This window comes from Schistocerca gregaria, chromosome 4, assembly GCF_023897955.1.
Source record: "Schistocerca gregaria isolate iqSchGreg1 chromosome 4, iqSchGreg1.2, whole genome shotgun sequence".
Classification (NCBI taxonomy): Eukaryota; Metazoa; Arthropoda; class Insecta; order Orthoptera; family Acrididae; genus Schistocerca; species Schistocerca gregaria.
Genome location: NC_064923.1, coordinates 414,631,696 through 414,647,669, shown reverse-complemented (window position 1 = coordinate 414,647,669; position 15,974 = coordinate 414,631,696). Strand labels below are relative to the sequence as shown.

Sequence of the window (15,974 nt, the reverse complement as noted above, 5' to 3'; positions counted from 1 at the left end):
TAGGTAAAGTAACACATCGTAACCAATGAGAACGCGTTTCAAAAAAAAAAAAAAAAAAAAAAAAAAACGGATGTATTGCCTTTTTGTAAGCTCAGGATTGAACTCGTGTTGATCATTCAGTCGTACGTTGCTTAATATAATCAGAGTTGTCTTTATTATTATTTTCTTCTTTTTCGAATTTTAAATCCCTTTATATTCTGACAGTATCGCTGAAGCGTGCAAACTGGCGTCAGTATTCTAGTTGGTAACTGCTGACAAGACGTCTCTGACAATGGAGCGCGCTCGGACAAGCGAACGTCCGAAGTATGTGGCGTAACTTCAATATTTATTATGACTCCAAATCGTGAGCTGGGAATGTTTTGGCAACCAATTGCATATTGCTGTCTTCATCATCAGCAAAACAGCATTGCGGGTTGTGGCTCATTCGCATTCATGGTTCACGTAAGAGACTGGCAGCTGTTTTCTAAGGCCGCCGTCGACAGCGGGATTGGCGCTCCATACAGGCAATTCAGCGATATGTAAGTAGCACCAGCAGGTCCTAACGTCAAATTACTGTACTACGACCGAAATGGTCCCAAATTATCAATCATTTAGAAATATCCAATACACAGGTTGTTCTAAAAATCACCTTGTTCGTCATTTCGAAAATACAGACCACATCCTATCCTGAAACAGCGTAGTGTTTTAACCAAGAATTTCCAGGAGTTTAACACGAGAAGTGATATTTTATTTCAGCCGTCTGTGCAGTAACCAAGTACTATTGAATTGTACGAAGTTTAAGTAATCAAAATAATAACACCGCCTCACACCACCAACATGGAAAAATATTCGTATGATCCGGACCTCATAATTATATACCTTTACCTGTTACCTACATCATATACACCGTTCGTTCGGGACTGATGACCTTAGCTGTTTAGTCCCCCTTAAACATCCCAACAACCGTTCGATCAGCGTGGCAGCACTTAGTTCACAAAACGTAATGAAAGAAAAAAAGATGAAAGGAACAAGTAGTTAGGAGCTCAATTCTTATTTTGTACGAAGCTAACGTAACATTTGTTCTGTAGCTATGGGACTAGACAAAATTAATGAAATGTAAAGTTTTGTATTGTTGTGCGAAATAGAATATCGCGACAACATTTAAACAGTCGGCATTTTGTTTCTTTAAACTTCGTGTTGTCAGGTAGTATTTCTGTTGCGGGTAGCGAAGTGACATTAGCTTTAGCACCGAGTATTGAAAGTGATGTCCAACAGAAGTGAGTCTCTACTACAAGAATATGTGCAGTTCTTATTCGATCGCGTTTTGCATCAAGTTCAACACTTTGAGTGCTAGGATGTATAAAACAGAATGCACACTTAGTTAGACGGAGAGACGACGTTTCATACCTCTCGATTCCTATTCGAGAAGGAACGTTATACAAAGCCCATTCCAGCATTCCGATTACGGCTGTCGGTCTTTTCCACAAATTACTTCCGGCAAATGTCAGGATTTTTCGTTCAGTGAGGCACGGTCTTATCTTTCCAAGTCTTTCTCCAAATTGGGAAATTCAAGAACTAAATTTCACTTACCGTTGTTACCTTCCATTCAAATACTCTGGTATTGCTTGAAACGCAAAGTCTGATTAGCCGCAGTGTCGAATATTTCAAACGAAAATCCGCAGGCCGAAAGGGTGGCGGAGAGAGAGAGAGAGAGAGAGAGAGAGAGAGAGCGCGCCTTATGGGGTTGTAGCCCCTAACAGCTGCAAGGGACCATCAGACAAATTATAAAATGGTGTGAACGCAAGAAAGGCAAGTTTAATTTATGGAAGTATCATACTATGGTGAGGGGGAACCATTTCCTCCGTTTCCAAAACATTCACCCTCCCATATTATGGAATGTAAAGTCAAGTCCGACATCCTACATATTTTTTTAATGTGCGAGTTGTTAGCTCTTCATGTTTTGACATATTCATGTCACAAAATATCTAATAAAACAGTTTCTTTGGTCGAAATAATTGTTTCATAACATACTTACAAATTTTCAACAGGAAAAGAAGAGTATCCTGCTTTTGGTAGTCAAGTCAGAGGTTACAATGAGACCAACCTCAGTGCTTGGAAATTTTTGGGACTGATGCCTTAGGAACAGTCTAAATACATTTAGATACCTTAGATACCAAATAGATTCGTTCTTGATACAATGGCAGGTGCCCATGACAAAAATATAGTACAATATACGCATTTCATTGGAGTGTTGGAGAAAGTACAACTTTACCATAAAGTCCCGTGAGACTACTGCGTCTGTGGAATAAGTGTACACACATTGAAACCCATGAGAAATTCATATATTATAAAGAACATGTGTATGGTAATGGGACAAGGGAAATCTGCCTCCACCTTCCGATGGACAGCAAATGTGAATGTTCTTCGAGTGATACCAGTAAACAGTTGTCTCCGGTTTAGTTGCTACTAAAGAGAGAACACTATCCAGTTTTGTGCTTCCGAAGAAAACATTACTCTCTCTCTCTCTCTCTCTCTCTCTCTCTCTCTCTCTCTCTCTCTCTCTCTCTCTCTCTCTCTCTCTCTCTTTCCCTCCCCCCCTCCTCCAACCCCCTCAACCAACAACCAACACCTCTGCCTTCCCCCCTCCTTTCTCTCCTCCCTATCCTCTCTTCACCCTCCTCTTACATCCTGCCCTCTGGCTTCCTTTCTTCCCCCTTCTCCCTCTGCATTCTTCCCTTCCTCTTACTCTCCCTCCTCCATTCCTTGCTCTCCCTCCCTGTCTCCCCTCCCTTCCTCTGCCTCCTCACGTCCTTTCCCTCCCCCATCCTTGCCTTCCCTTTTCCTCCTTCCCTCCCTCCCTCTCTCCCTTTCTTTCTTTCTTTCTTTCTTTCTTTCTTTCTTCCTGTCTGTCTGTCTCCTCTCACCTTTCCTCTACTCCCTCCTTTCCTTCCCCTCCCTCCATCCCTTTTCTCCTCTCCCTCTTTTCCCTTCCTCTTTCCTCTCTTCTCCCTCCCTTCCTCCAAATCCCACCCACCCTTCCTCTTCCTCTCTCCCTTCCTTCCCCTCCTCCCTTCCCACATTCATCCCCTCACTCTCACCCTCCTCTCACCCACTTTCACCCCCTCCCCCTCATACCATTTCACCCTAACCTCTGTATTTTTCCTCCATTCCCCTACCACCTTCCCCTCCCCATGTGCTGTTTGGATCCCCAGTGCCGTTGCTTCTGAGCTTGTTAATTGCAGTAGGGCAAAAGATGTGTAGGTTCAACATTAATTTTTAAGATTACACTAGAAAACACCGAGAAAATGGCTTAAAGAATAACAGGTCAGACTCTGTAAAGCAAAATTCACAATCTGGTTAAGCCCAGGCATCGTGTGTGCATAACAGCAGCACAATAAGAAAGGTGACTAGATTGGTTGTCTAAATATTGTGCATAAAGTTGAATCAACAATTCGATTGAACACCGGAATTGGCATACTCAAAATTGTTGGGCCAATTTATCTCTCTGTAATTCTCTGACCTAAACTTATTCTCCGCCTCTAATATCATTGGCGGAGAGTTAAAACTTGCTCTTCCTTTCAGTTTTAAATATTAATTTTCCATGCAGCTTATCTTTCTCATTTTCCTTTAAACAGATTATAATCACTTGTAGTTGTTAGAGGTGTTTAATAAGAGTTTTGTAATAAATATGTCTGGCAATCTGTAAGTTCATTTTGTGTCCAAGACATGCAGTAAAATACTTGATTAAGAAATCGAGCCTCCACTCTCAGGGAAAGGAAGAAATGTAGCATAGCCAGGGGTGTCTTCCTTTTAAGAAAGTGATTTAAAAGTCAGTATTACTCTAAAAAGTCAGTATTATTCAGGTTTTTAACAGGGGCAGAACTGGAACTTTCTTATGGCTAGTTACAAGTCACCATTCATGTTCCAAAATGTTAAAAATATTCCATACCCCCAGGTCTAGACTCCCTATCCTATGGGTGCCCTTCGTAGATGCGTTACTTGATGTAACCCCACAAAAAGAAGTCTAATGACATGACATCAGGAGTTCGCAAGGGTCGTGGGATTGGATTTTCTGACCCACCAACCTCCAAGGAAGTAATGATAATTAAATTGAAACCCTTAGCTGCCGACAGGTGTTGTTGATATACATAAATGGGCACAGCTGAAAATGTGTGTCCCGACCAGGACTCGAACCCGGGATCTCCTGCTTACATGGTAGACGCTCTATCCATCTGAGCCACAGAGGGCACAGAGGATAGTGCGAGTGCAGGGACTTATCCCTTGCATGCTTCCCGTGAGACCCACATTCCCAACTGTCCACAACCTACATTCGTAGTGTTCCTAATAGGTGGCTCAGATGGATAGAGTGTCTGCCATGTAAGCGGGAGATTCCGGGTTCGAGTCCTGGTCAGGGTACATATTTTCAGCTGTCCCCATTGATGTATATCAACAACACCTGTCGGCAGCTAAGGGTTTTGATTTAATTATCATTTCATTCTAGAGAAGCTTCATGGTCATCAATGGTATTTGTTCTTTCGGGAACAGATACCATCTTCATACTACAAGGAAGTGTGTCATCTAGCACATTCTGCATGTTCGAACTCCAACACGGGTATGCCATCATGCTGGAAGATGAAACTCTCAGTCTGCAGTAGCAGGAATTGTTCAAGCATGTACAGATAGACAATTCTGATTGCGGTTTTCTCTGCAAAGAAAAATGAGCCTGTCACCCTACTGAGCACTAAAACAAAACAAACATTACAGTTTGAACTGCCACAGACGTGTTCACATATGTTGTGTGAGTTTTAGGAGCCCCAAATTTTAACGTTGTGGTGAATCACATGCCCAGAAATTTGGAATGTTGCTTCAACTGAAACCCGGCCATTTTTCAGGCTGTCATTGTCAGCATCTATGGTCAACGGCATAGAATACATAAATGAATGCCACAGAAAATGATTATTTGGCTGTAATGCTTGGACAATTTTCACTTTGCATGTAAAAGGCACAATCACTTATGTAACACTATGTACAGTTGATCTCAATCCCTGCAATTCATGTTATCTTCGACGAATTGACTGCTGGGGGCTATGTTAAAATGCTGTCTGCACTTGGTCAACATTTGATTTAGGCCCAAGCAGACATCACTTTGGAGGAGGTTTGTGGCACTGCCTTTCATTTTTAAGTTTTTGAATCATCTCATTATGCTTGTTTATTATGGTGGTGCCATCCCATACCGTCGTTGATACCAGATAAATCATTGTGCCTTCTCCTAGTCTGTTGCCATTTTGGTGCACACCAACTCAAATCTGCAACAAAGGACAAAGGAAGAAGCTTTGAGAGCTAAATCTCTTACAAGAACATGAAGTTTTTTATGTCTTATAGTTTCCAAGTTATGATATTTTGAAATAATAGCAGGACTTTACAGAGACACTACATTTTTTGCTGTCCATATAGTCGTACTAATGATCTCATGCCACCAACAGTAAATACTAATTGCAACTATTTTTCTGATTTGGAAAACTGCCAAGTAAATTTCAGGGTTCTAAGGCCTGTTTCTGTGAATGAAGAAATATCTTCAGACAGTGAAATTTGTACAAAAGTATAATTTCTTGGACCTTGAAAAGACAACACACTATAAACTGGTATCATGAAACAAAAGTGGCGTTATTATAGTGAAAGGTCAGTGGTTAATATTTATTGTTATCAGAAGAACTCCTAAGAATACCAGTTTCGTTTGTTGTAACTTACAGTTGTGGAAGTAGACCATTGACTAATCTAGCAGGGAAAATGAAAGTTAAGAACTGAATGTACTTGGTGCATGAATTACAATTAGTTAGTTTCATATTTCGGGGATCCTTTTCATGATAAATTGCAGTGATGTGGAATGAGTGATTTTGCTTTCACATCTCAAGTTAATTTGTAGAATGGCTGCATACTAAATCTTTATAACTTAAAAATAATATCTTCACTGATTTGAATTAGTAACTTCTATCCACCAGCTTTTATAGGTTACAATAATAGATATTCTTGGATGGAAAGGAAGGAATTGTTAGTTTGTTTTCAAACTCTACTTTACTGTCCGACATTTTATAACAACGGGTAAGTGATCAAAAATTGTAGTCGCAGCATTGTGCACACCTTTTCTGTGCTAAAGACAATCTTACTGTGGGCAAGTGAATGTCTTTTTTTCTGGTATTATATTTGTGTACATCATTGTTCCTTTGAACTCCACAGAATCATTTACAATAAACTTCAAGATGGGTGTTTTGACTGCTGCTTTACAGTACCCTTATTCCAACTCCTGTCATTGTTCCTTTGAACTCCACAGAATCATTTACAATAAACTTCAAGATGGGTGTTTTGACTGCTGCTTTACAGTACCCTTATTCCAACTCCTTAAACAAATGGATGAGCACCACATATTATTCATAAGGCACATTTTTTAACAATAAACACTTTCTTTTGTAAAGATTAGTTACCCAGAAAAATATTCCACATATTAATGATTGGAAATTGAAAAACATGTCTACTTAATGATTTGCAATGATTCTAAGTGCAAATGTGATTGAACCAAGTTGTTTTAAGAGTTCTAAAATGTTCTTTTTCCAGTTTAAATTCTTATAAATATGGACACCTGAAATTTCTTCCCTATTTATTATTTGGTCCCAATGTGTCACTCTTACCATTGGGGTAGTGCCTCTGGATGTGCAGAACTGAATATGTCGTGTCTTTTTAAAATTGAGAGACAGAGACCAGTTGCAGGAAACCAGTCAATGACACTTTTAAGAACATTGCTTACCATTTCTTCTGTTGTTGTATGTACACTTGGATTGATTACAATACTAGTGTCATCTTCAAAAAGAATTAGTTCTGCTTGTCATATATCAGACATAATATCATTTCTGATATGAGGAACAATGGCAGATCGAAGATTAAGCCTTGAGGAATCCCATACAGGATTTCTCCTCGGACAGAAGGATCTCCCTAAGTACAACTTTTTGTATTCTTTTGGTTAGATATGACATATGTTGGTTGACTATACCATCAAGTCCATAAATCCACCATTTATCTGGGAGAATATTGTGATATGAATTTATCATGGAATGGATTAAATTTTATGTTAGCACCTGGTTTATTATAAATTTCATTCCAGGTCATTTCTTGTAAACTATTCTTAAAACATTTGTTCTGGAGTCATTAATTATTCTAACTGTTTTCCACTGAGGAGCATCGGTACTTCCTCATTTATACTAGCTAAATGTATATCACAAGCAGAGAGAGTATTTGTTATTGGCTACACTGTTATTTTTTACTTTCAGTTTCAGAAAATAATACATTGTCAATTAGAGTTCTTCTGTCATTATCCACCCATGTTGGGTGGATATCCCCAGTGGGAATCCATGTACAGTTACAGTTAAAGGTTAACTATTTTTCAGCACACACTTATATCCACATCACTATAAAACCTACTTACCTCAATGTTTTTGTATGTGTGATCTGTCTTAATATACATAACAATCCTTTTTCCCCATATTAATTGTACATGAGTTACTACCAGGTAATTATTTGGATTGTGTAACCTGTAAACTGAGCGTATGTTTGCATCAGCATTCGCTGTTTGGCAGTTGAACTGTACAATGGTACCCACAATGCCATCGTTGAACTGAATCTTTTTAAGTTCAAAGTGGAGCACCCAAAAATAGAACTGGACACAAGAGTGGAATCATGGCATACTTCCAGACGAAACCTAGTTGAACATACACCATGAAAGTCCCCATGCATGGGAGCTGTGAGGAGAATGAATGTTGCCAGAAATGCATTCATTGTCATCATAAAGTGCTAGCATTCGACATCATGATACGGGATATGCAGCGCAATCACCTCTGGTTCACATATCCAGTAATTTAAACAGCAGTCATAACATTTCTGATGTTTTAAGGCTGGTGACTGGGCCATGTCATTGAGGTTGACATTATCTTTCTGGGAGATACCACAAGACCGCATGTTGCCAGTGTTATCCTCATTTGCATGGACAGATAGGGGGTTTGACTGTTCCCATGGCCAGCCATTGTGTTTGGGTAAAGAGTTCAAGCAGTATGAAATGACAGATGCCCAGTTGGGTTAGATCCGTTGTTACTGCCAGAGGTGGCAGCTCTTCGTACTAAATTATGCAAAGTGTATACCCCAAAATCACCTAAAATATAACTGTGAATTTTTCATACCATACTGAATATGCACAATAAGTAAAATGCCTTTATTACTGGATTTCCTGGTTCTGCAGTTTTAGTAGCCAGAGGTTTATTTGTCATGAATGTTAAAACACATCTTTTCTTCCTAAAATATCAGTGTTCTTTCATTTTTTGAATACTGTACTGTACTACTGCAGTGCCCCGACAAACTACAAGCAATCGTGCACTTATTATGTGAACGGTATAGTGACTTTTGACTGGCAGATAGAACCAAATAATCTCACTGTATTGTACCATTTTTCAAATGTCTCCTTTCAGAGAAATTCTTTGAAATATGTTATATTAGTATAGTTTTCTGTGTTTATTAAACTCACACATTGCTCTTGTTTATATTAGTCTGTAAATATTTTATTATTAATATTCATTATTCTTATGAAATAGTGACTCTTCAGTCACTTCAAAATTTGTCCAAAAACTTTTAGCTGAGCCTGTTTCCCCAGCTTTCTTTCATAAATATGTTGTGTGTGTTACATTGTGCTGTCTTCTTGACTGAGTCACAACATTGAAACAACTTACTCTTTAAGAGTTCATGTGGTGAAAATTGTTCACTTTCTCCCATTTTGTTTCCTGAAAACTTAACCATGATTGCTATGTATCACAAAAGATATCTCTTGTTTTCTTCTTTTCCAATCCATTAGTTACCCTTAATATGTGCTTCTTAATTGCTTCCAAGTGTCTGAATTGACATTTAATAGCAATTATAGCTGTAAAGACTGCAAAATTGGAGATGGCTGGTAAGTGATCAGTGCATCAAAACCACAGAAATCATAATTATGGTAGCTTCAATAGCTTACAGCGAAGCAGCTTTAAGAAGACTCAAGTAGGCTATGACCCAATGGGCCAGAGAAGAACTTTGAGAGAAATGTTCCTAATCACTATTGCAACCAGTTACACATGCACTGACATTAAGAAATATAATATTATGCTATGGGAAAACAATGTCCTGTCAAAAATACTACGCATAACATCAGCATGGCGTCGTATCACATCGTGCAACACAGAAGAGTTGCTGTGTCTACCACTTTCAATACTTATGTTCACTATAACTTCTGTATCTTTCATTATCTTGCTTATATCAGTTTGCCACTGTAGACCATGCTCCATGTATTCTATGACTAAATATTAGTTTTGGTGCTCTGGAGAAAGTGGAAAATTTGGGTCTCTTGTTATGATCCCAAGAAAGGTAGCATAATGTGTAAAACACTAGATTCATATTTGCAAATAATGCATTTCCAAGACCCTGTAGTCTTCCCGGTTTAAGTTTCTGTAGTTTCTGGAAGCCATTATCTTGACCATCTGAACAAGTGCTTTCCATGTGAACAAGTGCTTTCCATCTCTAATGACCTTACTGTAAATCAGATGTTCGGTGCTAAATTTCTTTTCTTCTTGCAGGCAACATTACTTGAGTGAGGAGGAGCTTTTCCCTTCACTGAATTTATCTCTGCTAAAGGTCAGTGTTACGAAGTGGAGCTCAACTTTCCACTCCATTCTTCTTCACACAACACTCGTCATGTAGGGTGGAGAATACCATCTCCACTTCCAGAGTCATTTATCAGAAGAGTGAAAGAAAATTTGCAGGGATAAAAGATAACTTCCACCCAACTATAAACACAGCTGTTTACATCTACATCGATACTCCTCAAACTACCATATGGTGCTTGGTGGAGGGTACCCTGTACAATACATGTCATTTTATTTCCTGTTCCACTCACGAATAGAGCGAGGGAAAAATAACGGCCTATATGGCTCCATATGAGCCCTAGTTTCTCATATCTTCGTGGTCCTTAATCGCAGTCAGTGTTGGCGACAGTAGAAACATTCGGCAGTCAGGTTCAAATGCCTGTTCTTGAAGCTTTCTCAACAGCATTTCTCAAAAAGAACATCATCTTCTCTCCAGAGATTCCTATTTGAGTTCCCGAAGCATCTCTATAACATGTGTAGTTTACACCTACAGGTATCAAATCTAGCAGTCCACCTCTGAATTTCTTTGACTGTTTTCCTTCAGTCCAACCTCATACGAATCCCAGAACACTCTAGCAGTATTCCAGAATAGGTCACATCAGCATCGTATATGCAGTCTCCTTAACAAGTAAAGCACTCTTTCCTAAAATTCTCCCAATAAACCAAAGTCAACCATTTGCCTTCAATACCACAATTCACACATGCTCGTTCCATTTCATATCGCTTTGCAATGTAATGCCCTGAAACTTAAATGACATGACTGTGTCAAGCAGGACACTGCAAAACTGTACCTTAACATTACAAGATTGATCTACCTGCTCATGTGCATTAACTTAAATTTTTCCACATTTAGGGCTAGCTGCCATTCATCACACCAACTGGAAATTTTGTCTAAGTTGTCTTATATCTTTCTACAATCACTCAACTTCAATACCCAGTCCTGGAGATATTAGAAGGTATCAGATAGACTATATAATGGTAAGACAGAGATTTAGGAATCAGGTTTTGAATTGTAAGACGTTTCCAGGGGCAGATGTGGACTCTGACCACAATCTGTTGGTTATGAACTGTAGATTAAAACTGAAGAAACTGCAAAAACATGGGAATTTAAGGGGATGGGACCTGGATAAACTGACTAAACCAGAGGTTGTACAGAGTTTCAAGGAGAGCATAAGGGAACAATTGACAGGAATGGGGGAAAGAAATACGGTAGGAGAAGAATGGGTAGCTCTGAGGGATGAAGTTGTGAAGGCAGCAGAGGATGAAGTAGGTAAAAAGACAAGGGCTAGTAGAAATCCTTGGGTAACAGAAGAAATACTGAATTTAATTGATGAAAGGAGAAAATATAAAAATGCAGTAAATGAAGCAGGCAAAAAGGAATACAAACGTCTCAAAAATGAGATCGACAGGAAGTGCAAAATGGCTAAGCAGGGATGGCTAGAGGACAAATGTAAGGATGTAGAGGCTTATCTCACTAGGGGTAAGATTCATATTGCCTACAGGAAAATTAAAGAGACCTTTGCAGAAAGGAGAACCACTTGCATGAATATCAAGAGCTCAGATGGAAACCCAGTTCTAAGCAAAGAAGGGAAAGCAGAAAGGTGGAAGGAGTATATAGAGGGTCTATACAAGGGCGACGTACTTGAGGACAATATTCTGGAAATGGAACAGAATGTAGATGAAGACGAAATGGGAGATACAATACTGCATGAAGAGTTTGACAGAGCACTGAAAGACCTGAATCGAAACAAGGCCCCAGGAGTAGACAACATTCCATTAGAACTACTGACGGCCTTGGGCAAGACAGTCCTGACAAAACTCTACCATCTGGTGAGCAAGATGTATGAGACAGGCGAAATACCCTCAGACTTCAAGAAGAATATACTAATTCCAGTCCCAAAGAAAGCAGGTGTTGACAGATGTGAAAATTACCGAACTATCAGTTTAGTAAGTCACAGCTGCAAAATACTAACCCGAATTCTTTACAGATGAAAGGAAAACCTGGCAGAAGCTGACCTCGGGGAAGATCAGTTTGGATTCCGTAGAAATGTTGGAACACGTGAAGTAATACTGACCTTACGACTTATCTTGGAAGAAAGATTAAGGAAAGGCAAACCTACGTTTCTAGCAGTTGTAGACTTAGAGAAAGCTTTTGATAATGTTGACTGGAATATTCTCTTTCAAATTCTGAAGGTGACAGGCGTAAAATACAGGGAGCGAAAGGCTATTTACAATTTGTACAGAAACCAGATGGCAGTTGAGGGACATGAAAGGGAAGGCAGTGGTTGGGAAGGGAGTGAGACAGGGTTGTAGCGTCTCCCCAATGTTATTCAATTCTGTATATAGAGCAAGAAGTAAAGGAATGAAAAGAAAAATTCGGAGTAGGTATTAAAATCTGTGGAGAAGAAATAAAAACAAAGGAGGATGTAAGATGAACATCAACAAAAGCAAAATGAGGATAATGGAATGTAGTCAAATTAAATCGGGTGATGCTGAGGGAATTAGATTAGGAAATGAGAGACTTAAAGTAGTAAAGGAGTTTTGCTATTTGGGGAGCAAAATAACTGATGTTGGTTGAAGTAGAGAGGATATAAAATGCAGACTGGCAATGGCAAGGAAAGCGTTTCTGAAGAAGAGAAATTTGTTAACATTGAGTATAGATTTAAGTGTCAGAAAGTCGTTTCTGAAGGTATTTGTGTGGAGTGTAGCCATGTATGGAAATGAAACATGGACGATAAATAGTTTGGACAAGAAGAGAATAGAAGCTTTTGAAATGTGGCGCTACAGAAGTATGCTGAAGATTAGATGGGTAGATCACATAATTAATGAGGAGGTATTGAATAGAATTTGGGAAGAAGAGGAGTTTGTGGCACAACTTGACAAGAAGAAGGTACCGGTTGGTAGGACATGTTCTGAGGCATCAAGGTATCACTAATTTAGCATTGGAGGGTAAAAATCTCAGAGGGAGACCAAGAGATGAAGGATGTAGGTTGCAGTAGGTACTGGGAGATGAAGAAGCTTGCACAGGATAGAGAAGAAGCTTGCACAGGATAGAGTAGCATGGATAGCTGCATCAAACCAGTCTCAGGACTGAAGACCACAACAACAACAACAACACCATGCACCATGGCATCATCAGCAAACAACTGCAGATTGCTGCCCATCCTGTCCATCAAATCATTTATGCAAATAGAGGACAACAGCAGTCCTGTCATACTTACCTGGGCACTTCTGACGATACCCTCATCTCTGAGGAACACTTGCTCTGGGCTCTGTTACTTCAGAAGTCTTTGAGCAACTCATATATCTATGAACTTATTCCTTATGCTCATACCTTTGTTAACACTGTGCATTGGGACACTGTGTGAAATGCTTTCCGCAAATCTAGAAATATGGAATCTGCCTCTTGCCCTTCATCCTTAGGTCTCAGCATTTTATGTCAGAAAAAGCAAGCTGAGTTTTGAATGAGTGATGCCTACTAAAATCAGACTGATTTGTAGAAATAAGCTTCTCAGTCTCAAGAAAGTTTATTATATTCGAACTGAGAATATGTTCAAGGAGTCTGCAGCAAACCGAAGTTAGGGATATTGGTCTGTAATTTTGTGGGTCCATTCTTTTACCCTTCTTATAAACTAGAATCAACTTCCCTTTTTTTCCAGTCATTTGGGACTCTGCTGAATGCAAGCTAGGCTAGGGGCCAATGCCATAGAGTACTGTTTGTAAAATTGAACTGGGATTCCACACAGACTTGGTTGATTTATTCGCTTTGAAATCTTTCAGTTCTTTCTCTATTCGAGGTATGCTAATTACTATGTCATCCATATGGGAGTCTGTCCGGTGGTCAAATGACAGATTGATTGTATGATTCTCCTTTATGAGCGATTTCTTAAATATGAAATTTAAAACTTCAGCTTTCGTTTTGATATCTTCAACTGCCTTACCAGACTGGTCAATAAGGGACTAAGTGGAAGCCTTAGACCAGCTTAGCAATTTTACCTAAGTCCAAAATTTTGTCGGGTTCTCTGCCAGATCTTTTGATAAGGTGTGACAGTAATAGTTGTTGTATGCTTCACACAAATCTGTACTACTCTTTGCTTGACGTCATTTCTGTGTTTCCTTTTGAACCAAGAATGCAGCAACCTCTGCTTCCTCAGCATCCTCCAAATGTTGTCATCAAACGATGATGGGTCTTTTCCGTCCTTTATCTGTTTACTAGGCACATCTAACTCTCCAGACCATGATTTACAATCTGCTTAAACTTTGCCCATAATTCCAATGCATCCATCTTACTGGAAGTAAGTGATGCCAATTTACTGTCCAAGTGAGGTGCTAATAACTAATTATCTACCCTATCTATCTGCAACACTCTGCTACCCTTCTTACTGATTTATTACCTTTCATAATCACAGTTGCTGTAATGACATCATAGTCGCTAGTCCCTGTTTCTACACTGACATTGTCTTGTTCAAAGTTCTCTCTCTATGCAGCAAAACAGTGACACACTGAAAAGTAAAGTTTTTTAACTAATTTCTCATAAACTAATTACTGATAAAGTCAGTACATTCAGGAAATCATATTACTGTATTTGTGTTGTAGAACTGCACAGAATGCAGAGATGAAAGTAAATGGGTCCCCAATATTTTGAAAACAGTAGATTGAATACATCAACGAAAACAATCACCTATTTGAAAATACAGTGTAACTGCATAAATAAAATAAAAATGTCTGTTCAGCAAGTGATGGCATGAGAACACAGACATATAAGGATTAATTAAATTTGCAGGCTTTCAGAGCCATTGGTTTCTTCTTATGGGAGAAGGGTTGAAGGGGAAAGACAAGGTATGAAGAAAAAGGGACTGATGAGGTTTCGGAATGAGGAGAGTTTGAAGAGTCACCCAGAACTGTGGGTCAGGGCAGATTCACCAGAAGGAATGAGAAGGATGTACAAATGATGATAGAACAATAGTTGACATTTAAATGCCAATTTAAAAACTGTTATATCTAAATTGATCATCCCAAAAAAAATAAACAAGTGTAAAAAATGTACTTGGTTTGAAGTTCTGAAATTTTATGACATTTGCACATTTATCATAATGTGTGTGATTGAATTTGTGAATAAAGGAGATCCAGTCTGGATTGGATCTTTGAAACAACTACTCTTAGATTGCCTTCCAGCTGCCATCGTGACATATGTTTTGTCTTGATGAATGTTGTTGCAGAAAATGTTGACTCAACAAGTAAGTTTATGCTGCACATAATAACGTGTCCACTGCCCTTCTTGTTAAACTGGGATATTCATTTCAAACTTACACCCAAAAATTTTCAAAAGAATGCAATTTAAATTCATTTCAAAGCCTTCTGTCACTTGAGAGTTTTATTAGCTCCACTTGCTTTATTACTGACAAGTGGTCTGTTACAGTCTTATCGAACAGATTATGGATCCAGTAATACTCCAAAGAAGGTTTTGGAAATGTATCGTCGAATTGTTGATGAAAGTTTTTGCGATGTACTATGCCAGTTCTTCTAATTTTATCTACATCCAATTCATTTTCCTTCATGGAATCATTCATATGAGAAGACAACTCACAGTTACATTTCTTCATGTGGGTTTTCCTAAGTCCAGGTTTTCTCTTAAATGCAAGTACTTTCTTACTTAAAAAGATGATATTGCTATTTCAGCCTTTAAGTAATACATTAAGACCATTCAGTTTGTTAAACATCTCATCCAAGTAGCACAGTATTGGAAGCCAGTTCTCATCCAGAAACAGAGCCGCAAATGTAGAACTTCAACTCAATAGAAAAAGACGAAGTTTATCCTTCACCTCCACAATACGATGAATCACTTTGCTACAACATAATCAAAGTGCCTCTGTGTGCAATAGAATCGAATCCATCTCCTTGCAAAGAACAGAAAAGAAGCTAATCTGTATCTGTGTATCATGCAGTGTGTGAATTTTACAGAAGGAGAAACAGCACTCACTCTTGCCATGAATCCCTTTTAGTCTTAGTAAATGATGCCACCTCATTGGTACATATACCAACACGACTTGTTATTAACACATTATTATCAACAAAAAAGAAATTCAGGAAGAAGAAAATGTCTTCTGTGTAGTTCTTCCTTTCAGAGATTTACAAAATAGACAGCCCTCATGCATTTTATTTTCATAACATTAGCATAAAAAACTTGGAGCTGGAAAAATTTCCAACATCAGTTCAGTCATCAGCTTGCATTTTAGGCTCTCGTGGAAGTGTAGTGAAAATTGATTTTTAATTGTCTTAGAGTGA

The 15,974-nt window shown here is 38.7% G+C and overlaps 1 long non-coding RNA gene across 1 annotated transcript in view; it reads right to left on the bottom strand.

Moving 5' to 3' along the window:
- Window positions 1-4,916: 4,916 nt before the first annotated feature.
- Window positions 4,917-15,974, bottom strand: part of LOC126366009 (uncharacterized) — a 29,801-nt gene continuing 18,743 nt past the window's right edge. The window contains exon 2 of the long non-coding RNA XR_007566293.1: window positions 4,917-5,285. This is a non-coding gene — a long non-coding RNA (uncharacterized LOC126366009). The remainder of the gene's footprint in view (window positions 5,286-15,974) is intronic.